This window comes from Nannospalax galili, unplaced genomic scaffold, assembly GCF_000622305.1.
Source record: "Nannospalax galili isolate Female #2095 unplaced genomic scaffold, S.galili_v1.0 scaffold748, whole genome shotgun sequence".
Taxonomy (NCBI): domain Eukaryota; kingdom Metazoa; phylum Chordata; class Mammalia; order Rodentia; family Spalacidae; genus Nannospalax; species Nannospalax galili.
Window position 1 is genome coordinate 153346 of NW_008358283.1, and position 22170 is coordinate 175515.

Sequence of the window (22170 nt, forward strand, 5' to 3'; positions counted from 1 at the left end):
AGATATCTTTCCTTAATTTCAGGAAATTCTCGTCTGCAATCCTGTTTAAGATCTGGTTACCACCATTAACCTGAAATTCTTCTCTTTCCTCTATTTCTATGATATGTAGATTTGATCTTTTCATGGTGTCTCACATCTCTTGCATATTCCATTCCTGTGTTTTTTAAAATTTTCCATACTCTTTGGTTGAGTGGTCCAGTTCTTCAACTTTATCCTCCAGTGTTGATATTCTGTTTTCCATTTCATTCATTCTAGAGGTGAGGTTTTCCACTGTTGTTTCAAGTTGACTTATTGAATTTTTCACTTCTTCATTTCTGCCTGAGTTTTCTTCAATATTTCTCTTTTGTGAGTTCATTCAGAAGTTTATCCCTATCTTCTTTTATCTCTTTGATTTGTTTGTTTGTGTGTTCTTTAAATTCATTGAATTCCTAAATCATGTTTATGATTGTTCTTTTAAATTCAGTGTCTTTAGTTATCTCTAGGGGGTTCTCCTTGTAAAACTCTTCTACAGGATTGGTTGGCTTTGCTGGGGACATAGTGTTTTTGGCTTTACATTTTATTATTCTTTCGTTGTGGTTTTGGCATGTGAATTTCTTTTGTTGTTTATGATTCCGATATGGGAATTAAGTTGAAGTATGCTTCTGTTTGTATTATCCAGGTGCCTAAATCCTTTCTTTATTGCTTATATAAAGCTGGTTGGTACAGGGTTCAGGTTCTCTCAGGTTTATTTTGGAGGGAACTGATGGCTTCAGATAAGCTATTCAGGAGTACCCACAGAAGCCCAATTCAAGTTCCAGTTAGGTACACTGAGGCTTCCTTCACCATGTGGAGGCAGGATCCAGGCTCTTTCAGGAAGTCCTGTGCGTTGTCAACCCTATGCCAGAGGGAGGCCAGAGGGGGGGCCAGAACTCGACACTCTCTGGTGGTCTGCTGAGATCTCAGCCTTAGCCTACCAAAGCCAGACCCGCCCTGGGGCCTTGGAAGGGGCCTCAGAAAATCCCAGGTAGGGGGATGGTATGGTGTAATTAGGGGAAGCTCACCACCACGTGGAGGCATGATCCAGGGGCTGTCAGGCTGTCCCTTGGGTTCTCAGGCCCTCTGGTAGTTGGAGGCCAGAGGAGGCCAGAATCTAGCACTCTCTGTAGGTTTGCTGAGCTCTGAGCAGCTACTCAATGTGTCCTTTGTTGGGCAAGTCCAAGAAGACATTTACTGAATGTTCCAAAATTTGCCAGGCTTCACTGGAAAGAACCCCAGTGAATGACTAAAGATGGCCACTACAGTCTTTATTAATGGGAACCAGGAAGTCCAATGGGAGGCATACTAAAACCTAGAAAGGGCAGACCTGCTCACTGCTGCACTGGTTAGAGTTCAAGACCCACCAAAAAGGGGACTTCATCAAACTGGGGCTGAAATCAAAACCAAAACAGCAGCGAATGCCAAGGCTACAAAGAAACCTGGGCAGAGGATCTACCATACCCAAGGCAGAAATTAGAATGAAACCAATGTGCTCATTGCCTTCAGGAGGGATATTGGAAAGAGAATGTCCCTGACTGAAGAGGATTACTGACCAGTCCCTAAGCCAGGAGAAAGGGGCCACATTTTCCAGGAATGGTACCAACCACATGGGTGATCCCAGAGAGCCCCAGAGAGAGACTTTTTTGGTATGGCAACTATGAAAAATTATGGAGAGGCTAGGAAAGACCAGGCTCTATCCAATTAGGTCCCCCATGAACCCATGGTCTGAATGATGATAAAAGACTGGCCTATGAACTTTCTGGTAGACACTGGAGCTATGTATTCAGTCGTGACCCAAACCCTCACTCCCCCCCCAGGAAAACACACAACCATTGTGGGAGTCACTGGCAACCAAGCCTGCTGCCTTTTCCTGCTGTCCAAATGATGTAACCTAGGAGGCCACAGAGCTGCTCATGAGCTCTTATATCATTCTGAGTGCCCAGTTCCTCCACTAGGACAAAACGTCCTGGTAAAACTCCAAGACCAGATAATCTTTGAACCTGATGGACAGGCATTCTTGTCTCTGGGAGAGCCGAAAGCAAAAGTTTTGACTCTCATCATTCTGCCAGAAGAGGAAAGGCATCTCTTTGGTCCTAGGAAAGGGCCACAACAGGGACCAGATCACCCCTTCAAAATACCTGGAGTATGGACTGAAGATAACTTATCAGGGCTGGCCAAAACAATTCCCTGTGACATTAGAACTTGTAGGCACAAGAAAGGACTTTCTGAACAGGACTCCTATAGCAGAAGTTCAACAACTGACAAATGGGACCGCATGAAACAAAAAAGCTTCTGAACATCAAAGGGTAGCATTATTTGAGTGAAGAGGCAACCGACAGAATGGGAAAATATCTTTACCAGCTATACCTCTGACAGAGGTTTAATATCTACAATATACAAAGAGCTCAAAAAACTAAACATCGAAAAAAATTCAAACAGTCCAATTAAAAAGCGGGGCAAGGAGCTGAACAGAGAGTTTTCTAAAAATGAAACACAAATGGCTGAGAAATGCTTTTAAAAATGTTCAACATCTTTAGCCATCAGGGAAATGCAGATTAAAACCACTTTGAGATTTCATCTTACCCCTCTAAGAATGGCAAAGGTTCAAAAAATAGTGACAAATACTGGCAAGAATGTAGGGAAAGGGAAACCCTTACCCACTGCTGGGGGGAGTGCAAACCCATGCAGTCACTATGGAAATCAGTATGGGGATTCCTCTAAAAGCTCAGTGTTGGTGCATCATATGACCCAGCCATACTAATATTGAACATATACCCCAAAGACTCTCTACCCTACTATAGAAATAACTGTTCATCCATGTTCATTGCTGCTTTTTTCATAATAGCCAGATATTAGAAACAACCCAGATGCTCATCAGCTGATGAATGGATAATGAAGGTATGGTACATATACACAATGGAATATTACTCAGCTCCTGAAAAAAACAAAATTGTGAAATTTTCATGTAAATGTATGGAACTGGAAATAACCATCCTGAGTAAGGTAACCTAAATTTAGAAAGACAAACATCACATGTTCTTTCTCATAACTGGATGCTAGCTTTGGAATCTTAGATATGCATATTTCAATTTGCAAATCCAGAGAGGTCAAGAAACTAATAAACAGTCATGGATAGGTGGGAGGAAGCTTTATAGGAGGGGTGAAGGGATACAATTATATGAAGTGGGAAGGGGAACTTAGAGTAGGAAGCCTTACATGGGGTGGGAATGGGAGGGCAAGGGAGAGGAGAGACCATGGGGAGGGATGAGTAACACTAAAGACTTTTAGAAAAAGCCATATGGAAACCTATCACTATAGAAGCTTCTTAAAGTATGTACATATACATCATAAAAAGAGATTAAAAGGATCCCATAACAGGGGGAACATTTCCCTTTCTAGACATCATAGGTTAATGAAAAAAATTTCAGTGCCAGGAATGGAATCTCTCTCTAAAAGCTGTTGACCGTGGGTTCCATAGGCCATCAAATAATACTGGCCATTGCTCAGTTCTTGGTTACCCACCAGAATTGACTGGTAAGACACTATTGCTGAAGACACTACATATATAAGCTGTAGAACAAACAAGGAGAAATAAAGCTGGTACTGACTTCAAAGCCTCATCTCTACTGCCTAGCATTCATAGTGCTGGAAGATACTATGCATGCTATTGGAAGGAAAAAATGATTATCAGTCTTACCCAGATGTGAATCTTGTGAACTACAATAAAAACTGTCCTGGCAAGATATGCCCACAGATGCAATAGAGGCACAAATATTATGAAAGTAACCAACTACTCTTTAATTGGATTTATGGTCCATTTCCTAGGATGGAGCCCATACCTGACATTGATATCAGGCTTAAAAACCTGAGACTAGATAGGGCACAGGACACAGGGGAAACCCCAAAACTATTATTCTTCTAAATAGATATAGTATTAAACTAACTCCTAGTAACTTATTGTTATACCCATACATTAATGAATCTCACAACTCTCACCAGAGAAGTTTCTTTATGCAGCAGATGATGATTAACACAGAAATGTACAACTGACCAACATGCAGAGAACAAGAGGCTGTAGAGTACTTATTCCTGAATAGGACACCTTATCAAACTTCTTCCTCCCCAGGCTCATTACAGAAGAGCCTGGGATCATTACAGAAGAGGAGTGCAAAGATTGTAAGAGCCAGAGTGGTAGATGACCACAAGAAAACGGTTTTCCTGGTAGTTTTTTAGTTCCTCATATGAACTCACAGCAATGGTGACAGCACACAAGTCCCATGCAAGCTAAAACCAGGGGAAAATAATCCCAGCATAGACTTGAGGAAGTAGATAAGAAACTCCAGTCCCATCTAAGGGAATTGTGGCAACAGGGCCTGCTAGGAGGGGCAGAGACAGTCTCTTTCAAGCATGGAATTCTTGGTGGGTTAACCAGGTTTCAATGGATGGATTCACACTGAAGAACATTTGGAGACACAAATTAGACTCTACAGGCCTTATTTTATATATATATTAGAGTACATGAAATTGGGTAGGGGGCAATAAGGGTAGGTGAGGAGAGGGGTTACCATCAAGTTATATTGTACAAAAAATTATAAAAATTCAACAAAAATATTCACCATGTGATGGTAGAATTAAAGCCTGGCTCTGAACCAGTCTGCATCAGAGAGTGCTACATTCCTCATAAGGCGCAGATTGGAATCCAAAAGCATCTGGACAGACTCTTAGAATATGGGATTCTCTGGCTTTCCCAATGACCTTGAAATACATCCCTCTTGTCCATCTAAAAACCAGGACGATGACTACCAGCCAGTCTTGCTGGGCAGTAAATCAAGCCACAGTCCCACCGCATCCCGTAGTCCCAAACCCATATATGTGCCTGAGTCTACTTCCTGATGAAGCAACCTTTTTTTTCTGCCTGAATGTGAAGGACGTCTTCTTCTGTGTTTGAATGGCACCCAAAGCAAGCCACTTTTTAAAAGCCTTCTAATGGGAAGACTCCAGTGGAAATAAAGGACAACTGATCTAGTCTAGGGCTTCAAAAACTTGACACCATTTCTGATGGATTTTGACAGCCCTGGATTCCCAGTTTTTCAGTCGTAGCAAAACTCCTCTAAGAAACCACAAAGGGGAGTGAACGAGAGCCTCTCATTTGGGAATACACACACACACACACACACACACACACACACACACACAAAGCTTTTGAGGATATTAAACTCATTTAATCCACTCCAACTAAGAAATTGGATTCTTTCCCTATGAAAAATATGGGAGACTACTTCCTCTTATCACAGGACTCCAGGAGACTTATAGGAATTTGGAGAATTGGCACTAAAAACTCCAAGCTTTAGGGAAAACCTTGCAATCTCTCAACCAATGTGTCAAGGAAAGATTGCCAGTTAGTCTGACTACCGATGTCCATTCCTTTAGTCCAAAAGATAAAATTTGGGTCAAGGAGTGGAATGTTTAACCTTTAACACTTCTTTGAAGAAGTACTTTCACTATTATTTTGCCCACCCCAACGGCAGTAAACATTGCAGAAGTAGGTCCTTGAATTCCTTATACCAAAGTTAAGCCTACAGCTGTGGACTGGGAATGTACTCCAGACCCCGATGAACCTTGCGATGCCAAACAAATCTGAGGATGAGAAGGACAACAGCCTGCTCCACTCACTCCGGAAGCTGAGTAACCTGTGGAATGCCAAAGCTAGAGGAGACTCGAGCCCAGTCCAGCTACTCTGGAAGTTAGCTGGTCTACCTGGGGGAAGATCCCATTATTGGGCTGCTTTTGCCCTATAAGGTAGGCATTCTCACTGTAATGCATTGTCACCCCTTGCTTTTGTCAGCAGTTATACTTTTTTCCATATTCTTGGCCATAGGCTTGGTAGAAGTTGCTCCAACCAACTGGATCTATACTGAGAAAATTCCTTTGGTGCTCTTTTACTTGTGTAGGCATTACGAATATCCTCCATTACTACTGCTGTTAACTAGACCTCACCGCATTCAGTTACTCTTTTCCAGACAAAACATTACTCTTCTGTTTGCTGTGCATGTCAACCCAGGCTACTTTACATGACTGATGTCTCCTTGAGGGAATCTCAAAGTAGCTCATTCACAATGAGGCTATGCCTTCCTTGTCAAAGGCCGTACCATCAGGAAGCACAAAATTCCCAATGTATACACCTGGGGCCTGACCCATCCAGGAAACATTATGATTTGGCACTCATTTGTTTTTAGAACAACAAAGGAGTTAATACGGTTTGGATCAATTCTCAACATGCAAGGGGTTTGCCCTGCCGAGGGGACATTTCCCTGTTGCATAGGAGATGGTATTCTTAGTCACCAAATTCTCAGGCTCCTATATCTTACAGTTGGAAATGGAGAATGAACCCAGAAACAGTCATCTGAAGTCTTATCACTGCTAACCCTGATCCACCTGCAAAACTATATGAAGATTTAAGATTTAAGATTTAAACCCTGATAGTCCCTTTTGGGGGGGAAATCTCTTTATAGACCTGGCAGCAAGAATTCCCTAAGGCCTCAGGGTTAACAGCTGTTGGGTATGTGGGGGTGCCCTCATGAGAGAAAATGGCCCTGGATAGGGATAAGCTTGGACCCAGAGATGGGTCCTCACTTCAGAGGTACTTAGAAAAGAATGTGTTAGTAGAGTGGGGCCTAGCAAGACCCAATGGATGGGAGAGATTGCATGTGAAAGAATACTGTCTTGGATCGCCACCTAGTGGCCAAATAAACCTACTTTGGGGCTCCTAACTGAAAAGGACAAAGATCTCTGTTTAACTGTACCAACTCTGACACTACCCAAGTCAGTCCCTTTTGAATCATTTCAGGTATCCATAAATTCTGGACTATTACAGCCAACATTGGGTGGAAAACACCGGATGGATGTTTTGGATCTGTGGGAAAGAGGTATACACCCACTTCCCTACCAACTGGAGAGGAAACCGAACTGTTGGCATAATTCAACCTGGTTTCTCCCTATTGCCAGATCAAACTGGGAAGGACCTAGGAGTCCCCTTATATGAAGACTTAGGGTCAATAATGAAGAGGGCCACTGAAGATGTAATTAAACTTGGAGATCAACAAAGCTGGGCTAAATGCATCATTGCTACTTACAGACCAGCTTATAGGGCACAAGGTGGCAGCGGGGGCTATAGAACTCCTGTTTATGTGCCTAATCGAATTACTGATTACAAGCAAGCTATATTAGAAATCACCACCAATCAAATTGCTTCCTCCTTAGATCTCCTAGCTATGCAACAGACTCAAGTGTGAGCTATCTATCCAAATCACTTGGCATTAGCTTACTTACTGATTGAAGAAGGAAACTGTGGAAATTTAATAGTTCTAACTGTTGCCTCCAAATAAATGACAAGGGACAAACTAAGATGTAGTCAGCAGTATCAGAAAACTAGCACATGTGCTGGTACAAGCTTGGAATCAAGAGCTGGGGCCCTAGCTCCATATTTGGAGGGTGTTTTTCTACTTTGGGAGGTGTAAAAAGCTTAATTGTGTCACTGTGTGTGATGCGATGCAACACCCCAGTCAAGGGAGTCTTCAGTGCACATTGGAGTAACCCTGTGTTCTTGGTGCAGGCAATGTCCTTGGAGGTGACCAGGGTGGTGGTACCAGCAGAACTATATGTCTCTGATCGAGATGGAAATGATGCTACAGGAGATGGGACTAAGGAGAAACCATTTAAAACAGGCCTGAAGGCTTTGATGACAGTAGGAAAAAGAGCCATTTCCCACCATTTATGTTGATTCACAAAAAGAAAATGAGAGGTGGGATGTTATTTCTAAGTCACAGATGAAGAACATTAAAAAAAATATGGCATAGAGAACAGATGAAGAATGAATCCTGGGAGAAGAAAGAGACGGAAGATAGCTCATGAAGAGAAAAGGACCTGGAAGAAGCAAAGATTACTATTAAAAAGGATCCATGTCTGCTGGAGCCCAAATGTGTGAACATTGCTGCATTGGCGGGATATAGGGGCCAAAAGGGAAAGGTGTTTGGCTGGGCCCATGGGTTGCATAGGCAAGGAAAGAATTTAATGTTCCTGGTATTGCAGGATGATACCAGTTATCTTCAGTGTACCTTGTCAGATGAATTGTGTCAGTGATACAATGGAATAGTCTTGTCCACTGAGAGTAGTGTGGCAGTATGTGGCATATTAAACCTAACTCCAAAAGGCAAACAGGCTACAGGGGGCCCATGAATTGAGCTGTAATGTTTGACCTGTGAAACTGGTGGGCCTGGTTCCAGCTGGAGGAGTTGGTAACCTGATCAACCAAGAGTCTGATGTCAATGTCTAGCTCAATAACAGACAATGATGATCCGAAGAGAGAACACGTCTAAAATCCTGAAGGCATGGTGCATGGTCACCAGGTGCTTTAGGGATCCTTCTCTGACGGGGACTGAGAAGTTACTCCTCCAACGTTGGTGCCGACGCAGGTAGAAGGTAGAGCCACACTATTTGCGCTTGACTATTTGGGGGAAGAAGCATTTTTGACTTAGTCCTCTCAATTGTACCTGGAGACCTGCATTCTGGCCTTGGGAGATGTTTTTCGTGTTGCCCGGTCATACAGGGCAGAACAGTCCAGAACACGAAGGCACCTGGCTAAAAACATGCACATAGAAGCCGAGTGCCCTTTCATGACCTTTGAGGACCTCCTGTACTGGTTGGAAGACTTTGTGTGTGATGTGGTGGACAGAGTCCTGCAGTCACCCGTGGCAAGCATAGTGTATGAACTCAGCCCGAATGCCAAGCCTCCTAAACGGCCTTTCAGATGGATGAACTACTCAGATGCTATAGTGTGGCTGGAGGAACACAATATAAAGAAAGAAGACGGGACTTTCTATGAATTTGGAGAAGATATCCTAGAAGCTCCTGACAGACTGATGACAGATACCACTAATGAACCGATCTTGCTATGTCGATTTTCCGTGGAGATCAAGTCCTTGTACATGCAACGATGTCCTGAGGATCCCAGAGTTACTGAATCTATTGATGTGTTGATGTCCAATTTTGGTGAGATCGTGGGAGGCTCCATGCATATCTGGGATAGTGAAGAAATTCTATCAGGTTATAAAAGGGAAGGAATTGACCCCACTCTTTATTACTGGTACACAGGTCGGAGAAAATCTGGCACATGTCCTCATGGAGGTCATGGCTTGGGCTTGGAACTATTCCTGACTTGGATTCTGCATACGTATCACATCCGAGATGTTTGCTTGTACGCTTTATTTGTCCAGAGCTGCGAGCCATAGCCAAGTCCTCCTAAAGCATGAAATGAACAGACTGCCTCTCCAAAAGAGCCAACAGTCAAAATCGTCCCTTGGTTTTCTATCCAGGCATCACTGTTTCTGTCTTCTCTGTATTTTCTTCTCATTACTAGAAAAACTAGCCAATATTACTTAACATGTCCCTTTAATAAAAATACCCATTACACACACAAAAAGCTTAATTGCTATAATGTTGTTCACACTATGTACTTGCCTGATGCTTCCCTTTGTATGAGATGAATTACTTCTTCCATAGAGTCCATTCTAGAAAGACAGATATCTGCCAAGGTCCTGGCATTATAAGAGGCCCTAAATCATAAGGATGAGACTGGAGATCGTGGCAGCTGGTGCTCAGCACACTCTCCTTCCCTGACTCCAGCCCCAGGAGGTGACTACTGAGTGTGCCCATGTCCCTGGCCTGCCCTCGGCCCACTCCACTCAGCCTGCCCCTCAGCTGCATGCCCACCCAAGGATGCACAAGCCAGCTTCCCCAGACCCCAGAGCACCAGGAATGGAGAAATGGACAAGCCCAGTAAGGTGGCACCCACCATATGGGCATTGCTGGTCACCTGCAGTCTTTCAGACCACAAATATGCTGAATTCCACAGTTGGGAGGCAGTTGTTCTTGGCTAAAGGACAGCTCTCTACTGGGCAGAACTGCTTCCCCTAGAGAGGAAAAATGAGCAAGTCAGCCAGTTTAGGGATTAGTCACAGGGCTGTATTGATCTCAAAATTCTGAACTCAGGACTTGGAAAGTAAAGAAGAGAATAGCTGGAGAGCCAAGGTGGTGGCAGTACATTCAATGTCACTGGAGAGACCACGGCTGCGGCAGAGCTCAGTGAGCTCCACAGGCTGTGGGAGGACCTAAAACGTGACTTCAGTAAGAAAATGTCTCATCACTTCTTCTCCCTGGCCATGCGGGAGGCTGTGAAAACAGCAGACACCAAAAAGCCAGTCAGATCCCTGACCTTAAAAACAGTCAATCTGTCTCCTTAGGCAAAACTGAAAAGTGGTTTTCTCCACTGCTGATGTCCCTCTAGTGAGAAATTCAAGTCAGCAAGTGAGTAGCTGTTGCCTCTGTTTGCTGCCCAGAAGCCAAACTGCTTTCTTTTTAAAAAATTTATTATTTTTATTTTATGCATTTGAGTGTTATACCTACATGTTTGTAGGTGCATCCGTGTCACACAAGGAGGTCAGAAGAAGATGTCAGATCCCCTGGAACTGGGGTTACTGACGGTTGTTAGCCACCATGTGGGTGCTGGGAATCGAACCTGGATCCTCTGCAAGAGCAGTCAGTGCTCTTAACTGCTGAGACATCTCTCCAGCCCCCAACATGCTCTTTCTTAAACACAAGTATAATCACGTGGGTAGAGCAATGGGAGACAGGAAAATAGTAGGAACCAGCATAATTGAATTTATGACCCCTCCCATGAGCCTGGAATTGTGGTCACCTCCCATAAACCTGAAGCTGTGGTCCCTTCCTGTAATCCTGGCACTGTGGCCCAGCTCCCATGGAGCTGTGGTCATCTCTTGTGAACATAGAGTTGTGGTTGTCTCCTGTAAACATGGCTGTCTCCTGTGAGCTGGAGCTGTGGTTCCCTTCCATGATCTGGAGCTGTGGTCCCCTCCTGTGAGACAAAGTTATGGTCCCCTCCAGTGAGCTGGAGCTGTGGACCTCTTGTGAACCTGGAGCTGTGATCCACTCCTGTCAACCTGGAACTGTGTTTTCCTCCCATAAGCTGGGGTCTGCAGTCCACTCCCATAATCTTGGAGCAGTGGTGCCTTCCTTCAAGCTGGAACTGTGGTCTCTTCCAATGAGCTGTAGCTGTGGTCCCTTTCCATAAACCTGGAACTTTGGTCCCTTCTTGTGAGCTGAAGCTGTGTTCCCTCAGTGAACCTGGAGCTGTGCTCCCCTTCCATAAGGTAGAGGTGTGGTTCCCTCCTGTGAGCCTGGAGCTCTGGACCCCTCCCATGAGCTGGAGCTTTGGTTCCTTCCTGTGAACCTGGAGCTATGGTCCCCTCTCATGACCCTGGAGCTGTGGTTCCCCAACTATGAGCCACTGTTGCACATTCCTGTGTTGGTGAGCTGATGGTGGAGCAGACTGGAGGATGGAGGACTTTCCAACATTGAGCAGCAGTTTCAGCCTTCTCTGAGTGGCCGCATCCCTCCACAGCCCCCTCACCAGAGGTTCCAAGTTGTGTCTAGCAGTGGCTTTGCCTCTGTATTGGACTTAGGCTGGGGACAAAGAGGTTTCTGTCATTTGTAATTTCTGGCCTTAAGAGGACTGATTCTCAAGAATGGACTTCCCACTTCCCTTGATGGACAGCTACTGTCTTGCCTCCACACATGGTTCTGGGAATCCAGGTGTTGGCACTGAGCCTCTCCCCTTCCCGGGCACCAAGGAGTTGCCATCATATTTCTATTACTTTATGACCCCAGTGTACACTCACGTATGCCCTACAGAAAATGTAAAACACCTAATGGAACATCTATCTAGAGATAAAACCACGGTCTGGGAAGTTAAAAATAAAAAAATAAAATAAAGAGTTGAGACTGTACAGTTTAACTCTGTGTTAAATAATGAGTCTCAGAGGGGCAGGGGATGATACAGGGCATAACAGAAAAATTAAGGAAAACAGGATTTTAATTTGTGTGTGTGTGTGTGTTTGCAAGTAAAGTTCTGCTGACAAGTTTGTGATTAGAATCCTTGCATTTTGTCAGCATTTTCCTTAATTCATTAATTCTTTTTTAAAAATATTTCTTTTATTATTTCTATTCTATGTGCCTGAGTGTATTACCTGCATGTATGTAAGTGCACCCATGTCATGCAATGCCTGTGGTGTCAGAAAAGGGCATCTGATTCTCCTGGAACTGGAATTACTCTGGAACTGGTGTTATAGACGGTTGTTAGCTGCCACGTGGGTGCTGGGAATCAAACCTGTGTCCTCTGCAAGAGCAGACAGAGCTCTTAACCACTGAGTCATCTCTCCAGCTGTTCATCAACTATTATTTATCCCTTTATTTATACATATCTTAAATATATATTTCCCCAAGCAAAATAGGCCAAAGACTTGTAAGAAAAGGTTTTTCAGTTTATCATATTCTCACTTGGAAATTTAAAAACAGAAGAGGGTGCACACAGGCCTTGCTAAGCAAAGGTCAACATCTACATCATGACCCATCAGCACTATAGTACGCCTGAGTTCATGGAGGATATATCAGTCACCCTGGACCCAGCTATGCCCTGGGATGTCCATTTGCTCTTCACACTCTCCTTCTGGGACTAGCCCTAAAATATATAGATGATCAACTACCATTTACTATGCCCGTACCAGTGGAACACTGGAATTCACTCCTGCAGAGTAGCCTTACCCAACTATGAAGGCCACTTCCTAGTCCCATTGAGGCCCAGTGGCATGCTCAAGGCTGGCAAGGCACCAGTGTGGGTAAGGATGAACCCTTTGTCCTGGAAAAGTGCTATAGGTGGACAGCGAGAGGAAGCCATCCACACACACTTAGAGTAGACCTGTTGACCAATGAAGAGATGGACCAGGTGACCTTCCAGTTAGAGAAGAATTGCTGCAGGAGAAAGCGTACCTGCTGCAAGTGTCCAGCACCAGACAAGTGTTGGACACTCACAGCTCCCAGAAGTATGTGGTTCATCATGCCCCCCAAGAATGCCACCTGCTCCTTTGACACCTAGTGTCATCACCGCCACATTATACTGTGAGCATCCAATGGAAAATTTGTTTCTGTAAAGAACTGACAGCAGGCTGCCTAGGTGGAGACCACAGAGAACGCTTATCTCTTCATGAATTTGGTCACTGTTTCACCGGGAGCATGGTTTCATTAGCTGCTGCAAAGACATGGGTGCCCTGGGCACTAACTGCTTCATCTACGTTGTCTTCCTGCTCAAATTCAACTTAGGGACCTACAACATTGAAAACTCCTTTGACAAGAATTGAGCAATGAATACCTATTCCTCTGTCACCACCAGCAGTAATGCCCCCATAGGCTACTTGGAGTTCTATAACTATAGGCAGCCATTAAAGTAGTCTTCAGGGGGACCACAGCTGGAGTCTTGAAGGCCTGTGTGGGGACCATCAACCTCACTGCTTCTGGTAGTACAGAGACCACGGTTCCCTCCCCCGCTCCACTTTCAGACAGGCCAATGGCAGTGGTGAGGCCTTTGCCTTTCAGACTGAAGAAACTCCAGGGAAACAGAGCCCCTACTTGCTGTCTTCTGGGGACCCCCTTCCAGTGTCTCAGCTGCAGTTCAGGCCGTGGAGGACTCTTTTCTCTGTATGCCTCCCCTGCCATGTAGCACACTGGCACTGTGTTTTTCTGACCTCAGATGGATTCAAGCCTTACCTCCCCAGGAGGTGGCTGGGAGAAGTGGTGGCTGGGGAGTTGGCCTGCCACTGGGCTTATAACTGAAATGGCCTGTCCCCTGCCTAGCAGGGGGTACCACTTCAGTGCCCTTCAGGTGAAGCTGAAGTTTGGCATGGCTTAGTTTATTGCTAGTGTTTTACTGAATCATGGCTCCATCATACCCTGCTCAGACCCAGCCTGCCTCCCTGGCTCTAAGTGGGCAGGGTCATGCCACTAGGTTGCTACATGCATACTCCATGGATTGCAGGGACCTAGCCCAATCTCCTTCCTTTTTACCCTGGCCTGACTAAAGCACAAAATGACCAAATCGGTACTTTTAAAATGAAGTGGCACCCTTGGAAGTGCCCCAGGCAGGCCTGATTGGTTGTAGCCATGAGTGGTCTATGGTGGAGAGCTTGTACCCATCCCTACCTCCTTAGCAGATCCTCTCCATCCCACCTGCTCATGACCCTCAGTCATGGTTCTGTGATTGGGACTCCACATTGGTCTAATACCTAAGGGCTCAAGGGCAGAGGGAAGCCAAGTGTGTTCTTCTTTAAGAGAGTTGGGGTCCTTGGGGGAAGCTACCTCCTGCCCCACTCTGCCAGTTCCTTAATACCACGGATCTCACTCTAAGTGTCATTTGTATAACTCTAAAGGCCCACAATTATAGCCTTGTATAAAAAAAACAACAAAATAAAATGAGTGTGGTAAAAAGTTTTAAAATGTATAAATTTAAATTTAGTGGGAGCCTATTTATCATTTTCATTATACCAGAGAGATGTCAAGATTATATGATTAGTTCTATGATGAAATATCAAGAATTAATTCCAGCCTTTCACTTGGGAAAAGAATAACCCTCTGGCAGGTAGAGGAAAAATTTCCTCCGAAGTACAAGGTCGACCTGGATTAATAACCCGGAGCTTCCTCATGGGGCTTGAGCAATCCATTGTTAATGAAAAATGTTGTTTTGACTTAGCCTCTCCTCCATAACAAGGTATTTAACAAGCCTGCTTTCCCACATCTGCCTTACTAAGTCCTGGACTCACCAGTTCTGAGGTAGGATCTCACATTCTATGGAAAATAGAGAGGGCATGACCCAAACACTGGGATTCCCCTGCAGGTGTCACTCTATTAGAAGGCCACTCTGACTCACCTTATAGGATGCAAACTGAGGCAGTGACCTTTTCAAGACTGAGAGGAGCAAACACGCATTCATGCTTTGGCAAGTAGACTATTAAGCAATGGTATTTAGCTTGAAATGGGGATAAGAGGCAGAAATGAGATTTACTTTAAAGGAAGATAGGATATAAGAGCTAATGCTTAAGGGGCTGGAAAGATGGCTGAGCATTAAGATTTCTTATTTCTCTTCCAGAGGACCCAAGTTTGGTTCCATCATCCATGTCGGGAAGCTCATGACTGCCTGTAACTCCAGCTCCAGGGGATCTGATGCCTTTTTCTGGTCCTTTGGGCACTTGAACACATGTGGCATATACTCATACAGACACACGGAGACATGTAAATACAAAAATAAATCTTTTAAAAACTTACTGAAAAAAGAGCCAATTCTTAAAAGAGCATAGTTAGTATCCTCATGAGAAGTTTCTGGATGATACTTGATGGCAAGAGTGACTGTCATTAGTAGGAGCACATGGATTGTCCCTCAAATAATTTTAATGGGAAAACTGTTCTTCTATGTAGCTCGTTATGAGGAAGGATTCTGTATGGTCGGGAGGTGAGGCAGTACTTGAATACGCTCTTTTTTCATTTTGATTGCTTTTTAATACTTTTATTTTCTTAATATAGCATAAACATGTGCCTCAAAGTCAAATGTTTCTGTTATAAATAGATGATTTTCACCAAAGAAATCCAGGAGCAGCATCTTAGCATGGTTCTGGAAGCCTATGAACTGAGTACTGCAGTAGACTGTGGTGATGTCCGCATGTTGGAAGCGTGGGTGGTCGGGCCCAGCGGTGGCGGCACAGTGTGTGTGGAACTGCCGTTCTCTGCTTTGCCTCCCTCCTTTTCATTACTGAGCTTGTGAAATTGCTCCTTCCTCCTTCTCTCCCAAATTCCTTTTCATTTTGTATGGCATTAGTGGGAGTATGCTAGATGGACCACATGCCACACACATATCCCTCAATTTCTGTCTGCCATTATGCAAGATGACACCACTGTTCAGAAATTTATCTGTCCATCAGACAGTAGACCTCTTCCGGTACTTAGCAACGAGGTAGACCCTTGACCCAATGCCCCTGGAGCACAGAGATGCTTTTGGTTTGGGTTTGTTGATATTTTAGGTAAATTAGTATCTAACACTGAAACACATAATTCCCGGGCAGTTAAGGGTTATATAGGTGTTGCCCACATGCCTTATTAAAATAAGACATTCTCTTTTGTGTTTAATTTTCTACTTTGTCAGCTTCCAAAATCACTGTGAGGGTTGTGATAGAAAGGCTATAAACTGCTGATAAAATAGTGACCATATGAAGGACTAGATCAGGTAAAGGAAGTATCTTTGGAGATATGTGACCATGAAATTTAGAGATCAGGTGAGGGAGGAAACACCGGTTCACATCAGCACATAAGTTCCATAAGGAGAGCGAGATAAAACATGATTATTTAATACTGAAACAAAGTCCAGATTGGTTTCTAACTTACAAACACAGATGGAGGAATGCAGAGATAGAGCAAAGCAAGAGAAGAGGCGTGAGAGGACATGGCCCATGGGGTTATAAAATGCTGTTGGTACTTAGTGCCAATAGTGCTTTTTTCAAGTCTATAAAACTTTCAGATATATCTTCTCTAAATAACTATTCTATTGCTCTTTTCCACTGGAATAACTCATGTGCACACCCTGTTTCTATGGTGAGATGGTCCCCTAGCCTTTATCCCAATTTCTCGTCACATCCTGTAGCTCTCCAAAGCTCCTCTTGGCAGCTGTTTGAACTGACCCATCCCCCTCCCTTACCCATGTACATGCCTGCCAGAGTTCCTGAGCAGGCCTCTCCTGATGTTAGTCACAATAACCATGCAGTCATTCCCTGTCTTACAAATTTCACATTTTAATTCAGGCCTGATTGAGCTGGCTCTGTCCTCTCTTGGTTCCTAAGGCTGCTATTCTAAAGCAGCTATCACCACATTCTCCTCAAATGTCCCATAATGTTAAAGTATCTCAGTCTCTAGTACTGAGCTCTCTGGGTGAAGTCTCTGGTAGATATGGCTGATGATATATAACATCTTCTTATTCCCCATTATGAATGCAAACTATGTGAAGCTTCTAGCATGCCGGGCACATGACCAGCTCTGCTTTAGAGAACACTGTCCTACAATTTCCCATTTCTCCTGTTTCCCTTTGTCTCTTGACATCCTTCACACCTTTTTCTTCCGTAAACTTACCCAAAGCATATGTACACGTCTATATCAACATCCTATCCTTGGTCAGCTCTTCCTCACTCAGACATTAATAATCCATGATATTTAGATCGATATGTTACTTCTATTCAATGACACAATTTAATCGTTTTCTGAGAAGTGTGCCTGCCATGCTATCCCTTGGTTAATATATAGCTCTACTTGGCACAGCTCAGGGGCTGCTTCTGTCATGACATTTTTAAAATTTATTTATTTTTATGCGTATGAGTGTTTTGCTTGCATGTGTGTAGGTTTAATAAGTGCATGCAATTCTTGTGGAGCCCAGAAAAGGGCACTGGATCCCCTGGAACTAGAGTTATGGATGGTTGTTAGCTGCCATGTAGGTTCTGGGAACCGAATCCAGGTTGTCTGCAAGAACACCAGTGCTCTTAACTACTGAGCCATCTCTCCAGGCCCTCATGCTATTTCTTTTGCTAAGACTGTAATAATACAAGGTATTCTCTAGGAGCTCCATCAGACCTACAATAGTTTGGTTTCATGGATATCATTAGTCTACATCTCATTTTTCAAACTTCATCAAATGCTCCTTGGGGCTGCTGTCAGTGGCTATGGCTCTTTGCAGATCATGCAGTGCTAGGTGCAGTGCCTTGAACAAGGAAGGTGTTTGCACATGAGGTATTCCATCAATGAGAACATTCTGGGAACCTTTCAACAAAAGCAAACGGGAGCGATGGACCAGGTGAGGTGATCGCCACCAGCTTTCTTGTGGCAGGAAGGGCCTTGGCAGCTGACTTTCCACTGCTCCAGAAGTCCTGGATTCCTGGAGAAGTCTGCCAAGAGTTGGTCTAAACGCTTCTTGGAGGGTTGTCATCTGAACACCCTTGAAGGGCACTTCTTTTAAACTATGGTGGGGGTGGCTGACACGGTTTGGATTTCTGTGCCATCTTCAAGGATGCTGTCCTGAACCTTGGCCCCACAGAGACCTTCCACCTTCCCCTCACCTCTCCTCTCCGTGGAACAGACCACAGGTAGCAAAGTGCATCTCACCGAGCTCTGCCATCCCTTCTAACTGCAGCCCAAATGTCCAGACACCAGATATGGAGAGCCCCAGTCTCCGCATCCACCCACTTGCCTTGATACCTCCACTCTCCCCAGTATTGTTTGTACACGTGCTGACACTAGATGTCAGAACTCCCGATGTTCTAGCCAGCTCAGCTGCCTCAAACAGCAGGAAGACCTGAACTGAAACCCAGCAGAAGAAAAGCTCATCTCCTTTCTGTTCTCTCCCCCTCCCTCTCCTCTCCTCTCCTCCCCTCCCCTCTCCCTCTCCCTCCCCTCCCCTCCCCTCTCCCTCTCTCCTCTCCCTGTGCCTGGCTGAAGATGTGAGCACTCCACTTCCTACTCTAGCCACCTCCTGTCACCATGCCTCTCTCCCCACCTTGGACTCTCCCTCCCCTCCCCTCCCCTCTCCTCTCCTCTCCTTTCTTCCTTTCCTCTCTTTCCCCATCTGTCCTCTTTCTTTCCGTCTTTCCTTTCCTCATTCTTTGTTAGAAAACTGTAATCAGTGAGGGACGTAGGAGAAAAGAGCCAGGCTTGAACAGTGGTAAAGGATGACCAAGACAGCACAGTCACCTGACTGGGATGAAGATCAGGGTCCTCTTCGGGGACAAACAAGACAAGCAACATTTTAAACATCCATGTCCCCATCTGTCCTCTTTCTTTCCGTCTTTCCTTTCCTCATTCTTTGTTAGAAAACTGTAATCAGTGAGGGACGTAGGAGAAAAGAGCCAGGCTTGAACAGTGGTAAAGGATGACCAAGACAGCACAGTCACCTGACTGGGATGAAGATCAGGATCCTCTTAGGGGACAAACAAGACAAGCAACATTCTAAACATCCATGTCAGCTCTAGTGTTGAAGTAGGACTCCTGGAACTGATTCAGACAGAACTAACTCATAAAATACTCTACTCACAATGCAGATATTATTTTAACTATTTGTTGTCCCGAGCAAGCTGTTTCGGTAACAGACAAGTTTGCGTCTTTCACAATGTCAAAATTTATTCAATAAGCCTACCAGCTATATACATTTTATTAGCTTTAAGTTACCAAATACTCTTGATTTCACCTGACATTCATTATCTTTGGCAATCATGGGTTTTTTTGTTCCATTCCTATCTTAATTACTAATTAATATATTTCAGATCACATTCCATATGGCACACAATAACAGGTTACAGAACAGGTAGGGAAGAGTCAAAAAAACGTCAGTGTTCTAAGGACCTTGCTGAAGGAAACACAGATGTAAAAAAGAGTGTCTGTAGGTGACAGATAAATCAGTAACAGCTCACTCATGAGCTGGTCAGGCTAAGGGCTTCCAAAGCACAAGTCTGCTTTTAGGTAGTTGTCAGGCCAAGAGTTAGACCACTGGGAGTTCAAGCGGGCTGTGTCAGTCAGGGTAACCATGCTGAGATGAAGCCCTGGACAGAGACTCAGGAGTCAGCCGCCTATTGACCTGTGAGGCATGACCTGATGGCTTGAGGACGTGGCCCGATGACAAGCTGGTGGGTACTAGTGTTGAGTGTCCTTTCTACATGAGCCAGGTGAGCAGGCTGTATCATTCATTGATCCGATATGTTTGATAAATTCATGGTCCTGGTTTATTTGATGTGATTATGATAAGCCATTCTTCCCACAAGTCTTGACCTAATCTGAGGAATTCATAGTTTGTTAATTTATTATTTATTTATCAGACTGTGTTGTTACTGGTGCAAGTAAGATGCAGAGTCCTTCTGCCTTAACATTTATACTCAAAATAGAATAATATGGTTCTTTATAAAGTGGAATCACTCAGAGCAGGACATATTCTAAAGCTGCCAGTTTTTATAACATGGGGCAATGCAGAGCATAGCCAAGCCTTCTGTCCCAGTATCCTAAAAACAGTATTAATCATGTGTTTAAGCATGCCTCACATTTCACTGGGAACATCTTCTTCACTGGAATGAGTAAATTGTTCTTTTTCACTAAGCATTTACAAATCTGTATTCCTTATACTCACACACTAAAAACATAACAAGCTTTATAACACACACACACACACACACACACACACCACTCTATTCACACTCAAGAACATGAATTTGCACACTGTATGCATGCCACACACCTGAATACACCATACACTTGAACACATTATATTCATGAATGCACTACATACACACATTCTCACATACTCACATTCAGAAAACCTGGATTTATTTTACAGCTCTTTCAGCCACTCAGCCTCTAATTGTTTTCAAGTAAAGGTGACTTAAATCATATTTTATTGCTTTTTTTTTTTTTGGTCTTTTTGAGACATGGTCTTCCCATAGCCCCAGCTGGCCTGGAGCTCACTATGTAGACCAGGCTGGTCTTGAACTCACAAAGATCTGCCTGCCTCTGCCTCCTGAGTGCGGAGACTGAAGGTGTGTGCCACCAAGCCCAGCAGTTTTTTCTTTCTTTCTTTCTTTCTTTCTTTCTTTTTTCTTTCTATTAGCATTGTGGACTGAGTCCAGGGCGTTATGCACACGAGGGAAGGACTCTACCACAACCCCTCTTTTGTACTCTGCTTTATAGGATTTGAAGCAGAATCTAGAAGATCCTGGATCTTTGTAATACTGTGTGATGTGGTCTAAATGTTTACAGGAAGCAAAGCTCTATAAGCTGGTGTATTTATTCACAAGCAATTGGTTACTTTCCTAGCTGATGTTCAACTTGATTGATTGTTGTCTCATTCTTGCTATTCCAGCTCTTCAATGTGTGTTTTTAAAGAGATAATTGAAAGATAATTTGGTCATTTCAGCAATTAACGTGTAAAATCGATGACTTTTGCAAACAAAAATCAAAGACTGCTGGCCAAAATAGTATTGTCTGCTTACATGAATATTTCGATTTCTAACTAGTAATTACAAATCCTACGTAGATGGAATTTTAGTTGATAATGCCTTTAAATAAAGGTTTCTTTGCCTGCGGTTCAGAGCTAGGTTCAGGTGTTAAGGCAAAACCAATTATTTTTATCAAACGTCATGAATTAATATTTAATGCTCAGGGTTATTTTCCTTTCCTTGACTGATAATGTCTGACAAATTTGTATTTTAGCACAGACTCCACAATTTTGCTTTATGGAGTTTCTCCCTTTGTAATTTTATTCCTGTATTTAGATTATGACCAATAGTGAATCTCCATATTACAGGTAAATTGAGAAAAAATATTTCTCTGTTGCTTCTATTATTTAATTTATGTTTTACTTTAAGAGGGGTTTATTTCATCTTGATGCTTCAGAGACTATTTGACTATCATGGAACCAGAAAATACAAGTTTATTGACTACTTCACAGAAATATGCTTCTGCAGAAATTCTGTCATGAAGTGAAAAAATGTAAGTTGGGCATGGTAGCACCGGCCTTTAGTTCTAGCACTCAAGACGCAAAGGCTGGCAGCTCTCTATGAGATAGCAGCCAGCCTGGTCTATGTAGCGAGTTCCAGGCTGTGTGGGGCTACCAGGAGACCCTGGCTCAAGAATCAAAATAAAAAAGGAAAAAAGTATGCCATGGGTTAATAACAAAAATTGACAAAGCATTCCTCAATATTACTGAACATATTGAAGATGTGGACATTTGTAGTACTTGAGGGTAAAATGATAAACTCCATTCAAATAACTCAAGGGAGTTTTAATATTTGTGTGTAGCTTCCCATTTAGATTAAAGAAGTTCCTTATTACCTGCAGTTTTTTATTTATAAAATTTGAGAATTGATAAGAGAATTAAAAATAAAGTAGGAGGGAAACCCTCTTAGTTATAAATTCGGAATGATATTGCATTCAGATAGTTTTGGAGCACTACCTTTTCAAGTAAATCTGATACTTTGACTGAATGATGAATTGAAAGATATGTAGGTTATTACTGAACACAGTGATGTAGTGTTTATTGTGAAATTTTTGCTGACTTCATAATGTCAGTCAGTAAGCCCTCTATGATGGAAAACCCAAAACAGGGCTTATTATGGTGACCCCCATCTGAGAATTCTGACTCCAAATTGTCCTGTGAGAAGAAACAGATGCAAGTCATTAAAG

The 22170-nt window shown here is 43.5% G+C and overlaps 1 pseudogene; it reads left to right on the forward strand.

Annotated features, from left to right (window-relative positions):
• The first annotated feature begins 7630 nt into the window (after window positions 1-7630).
• Window positions 7631-9302, forward strand: LOC103724476 (annotated as a pseudogene).
• Window positions 9303-22170: the final 12868 nt, after the last annotated feature.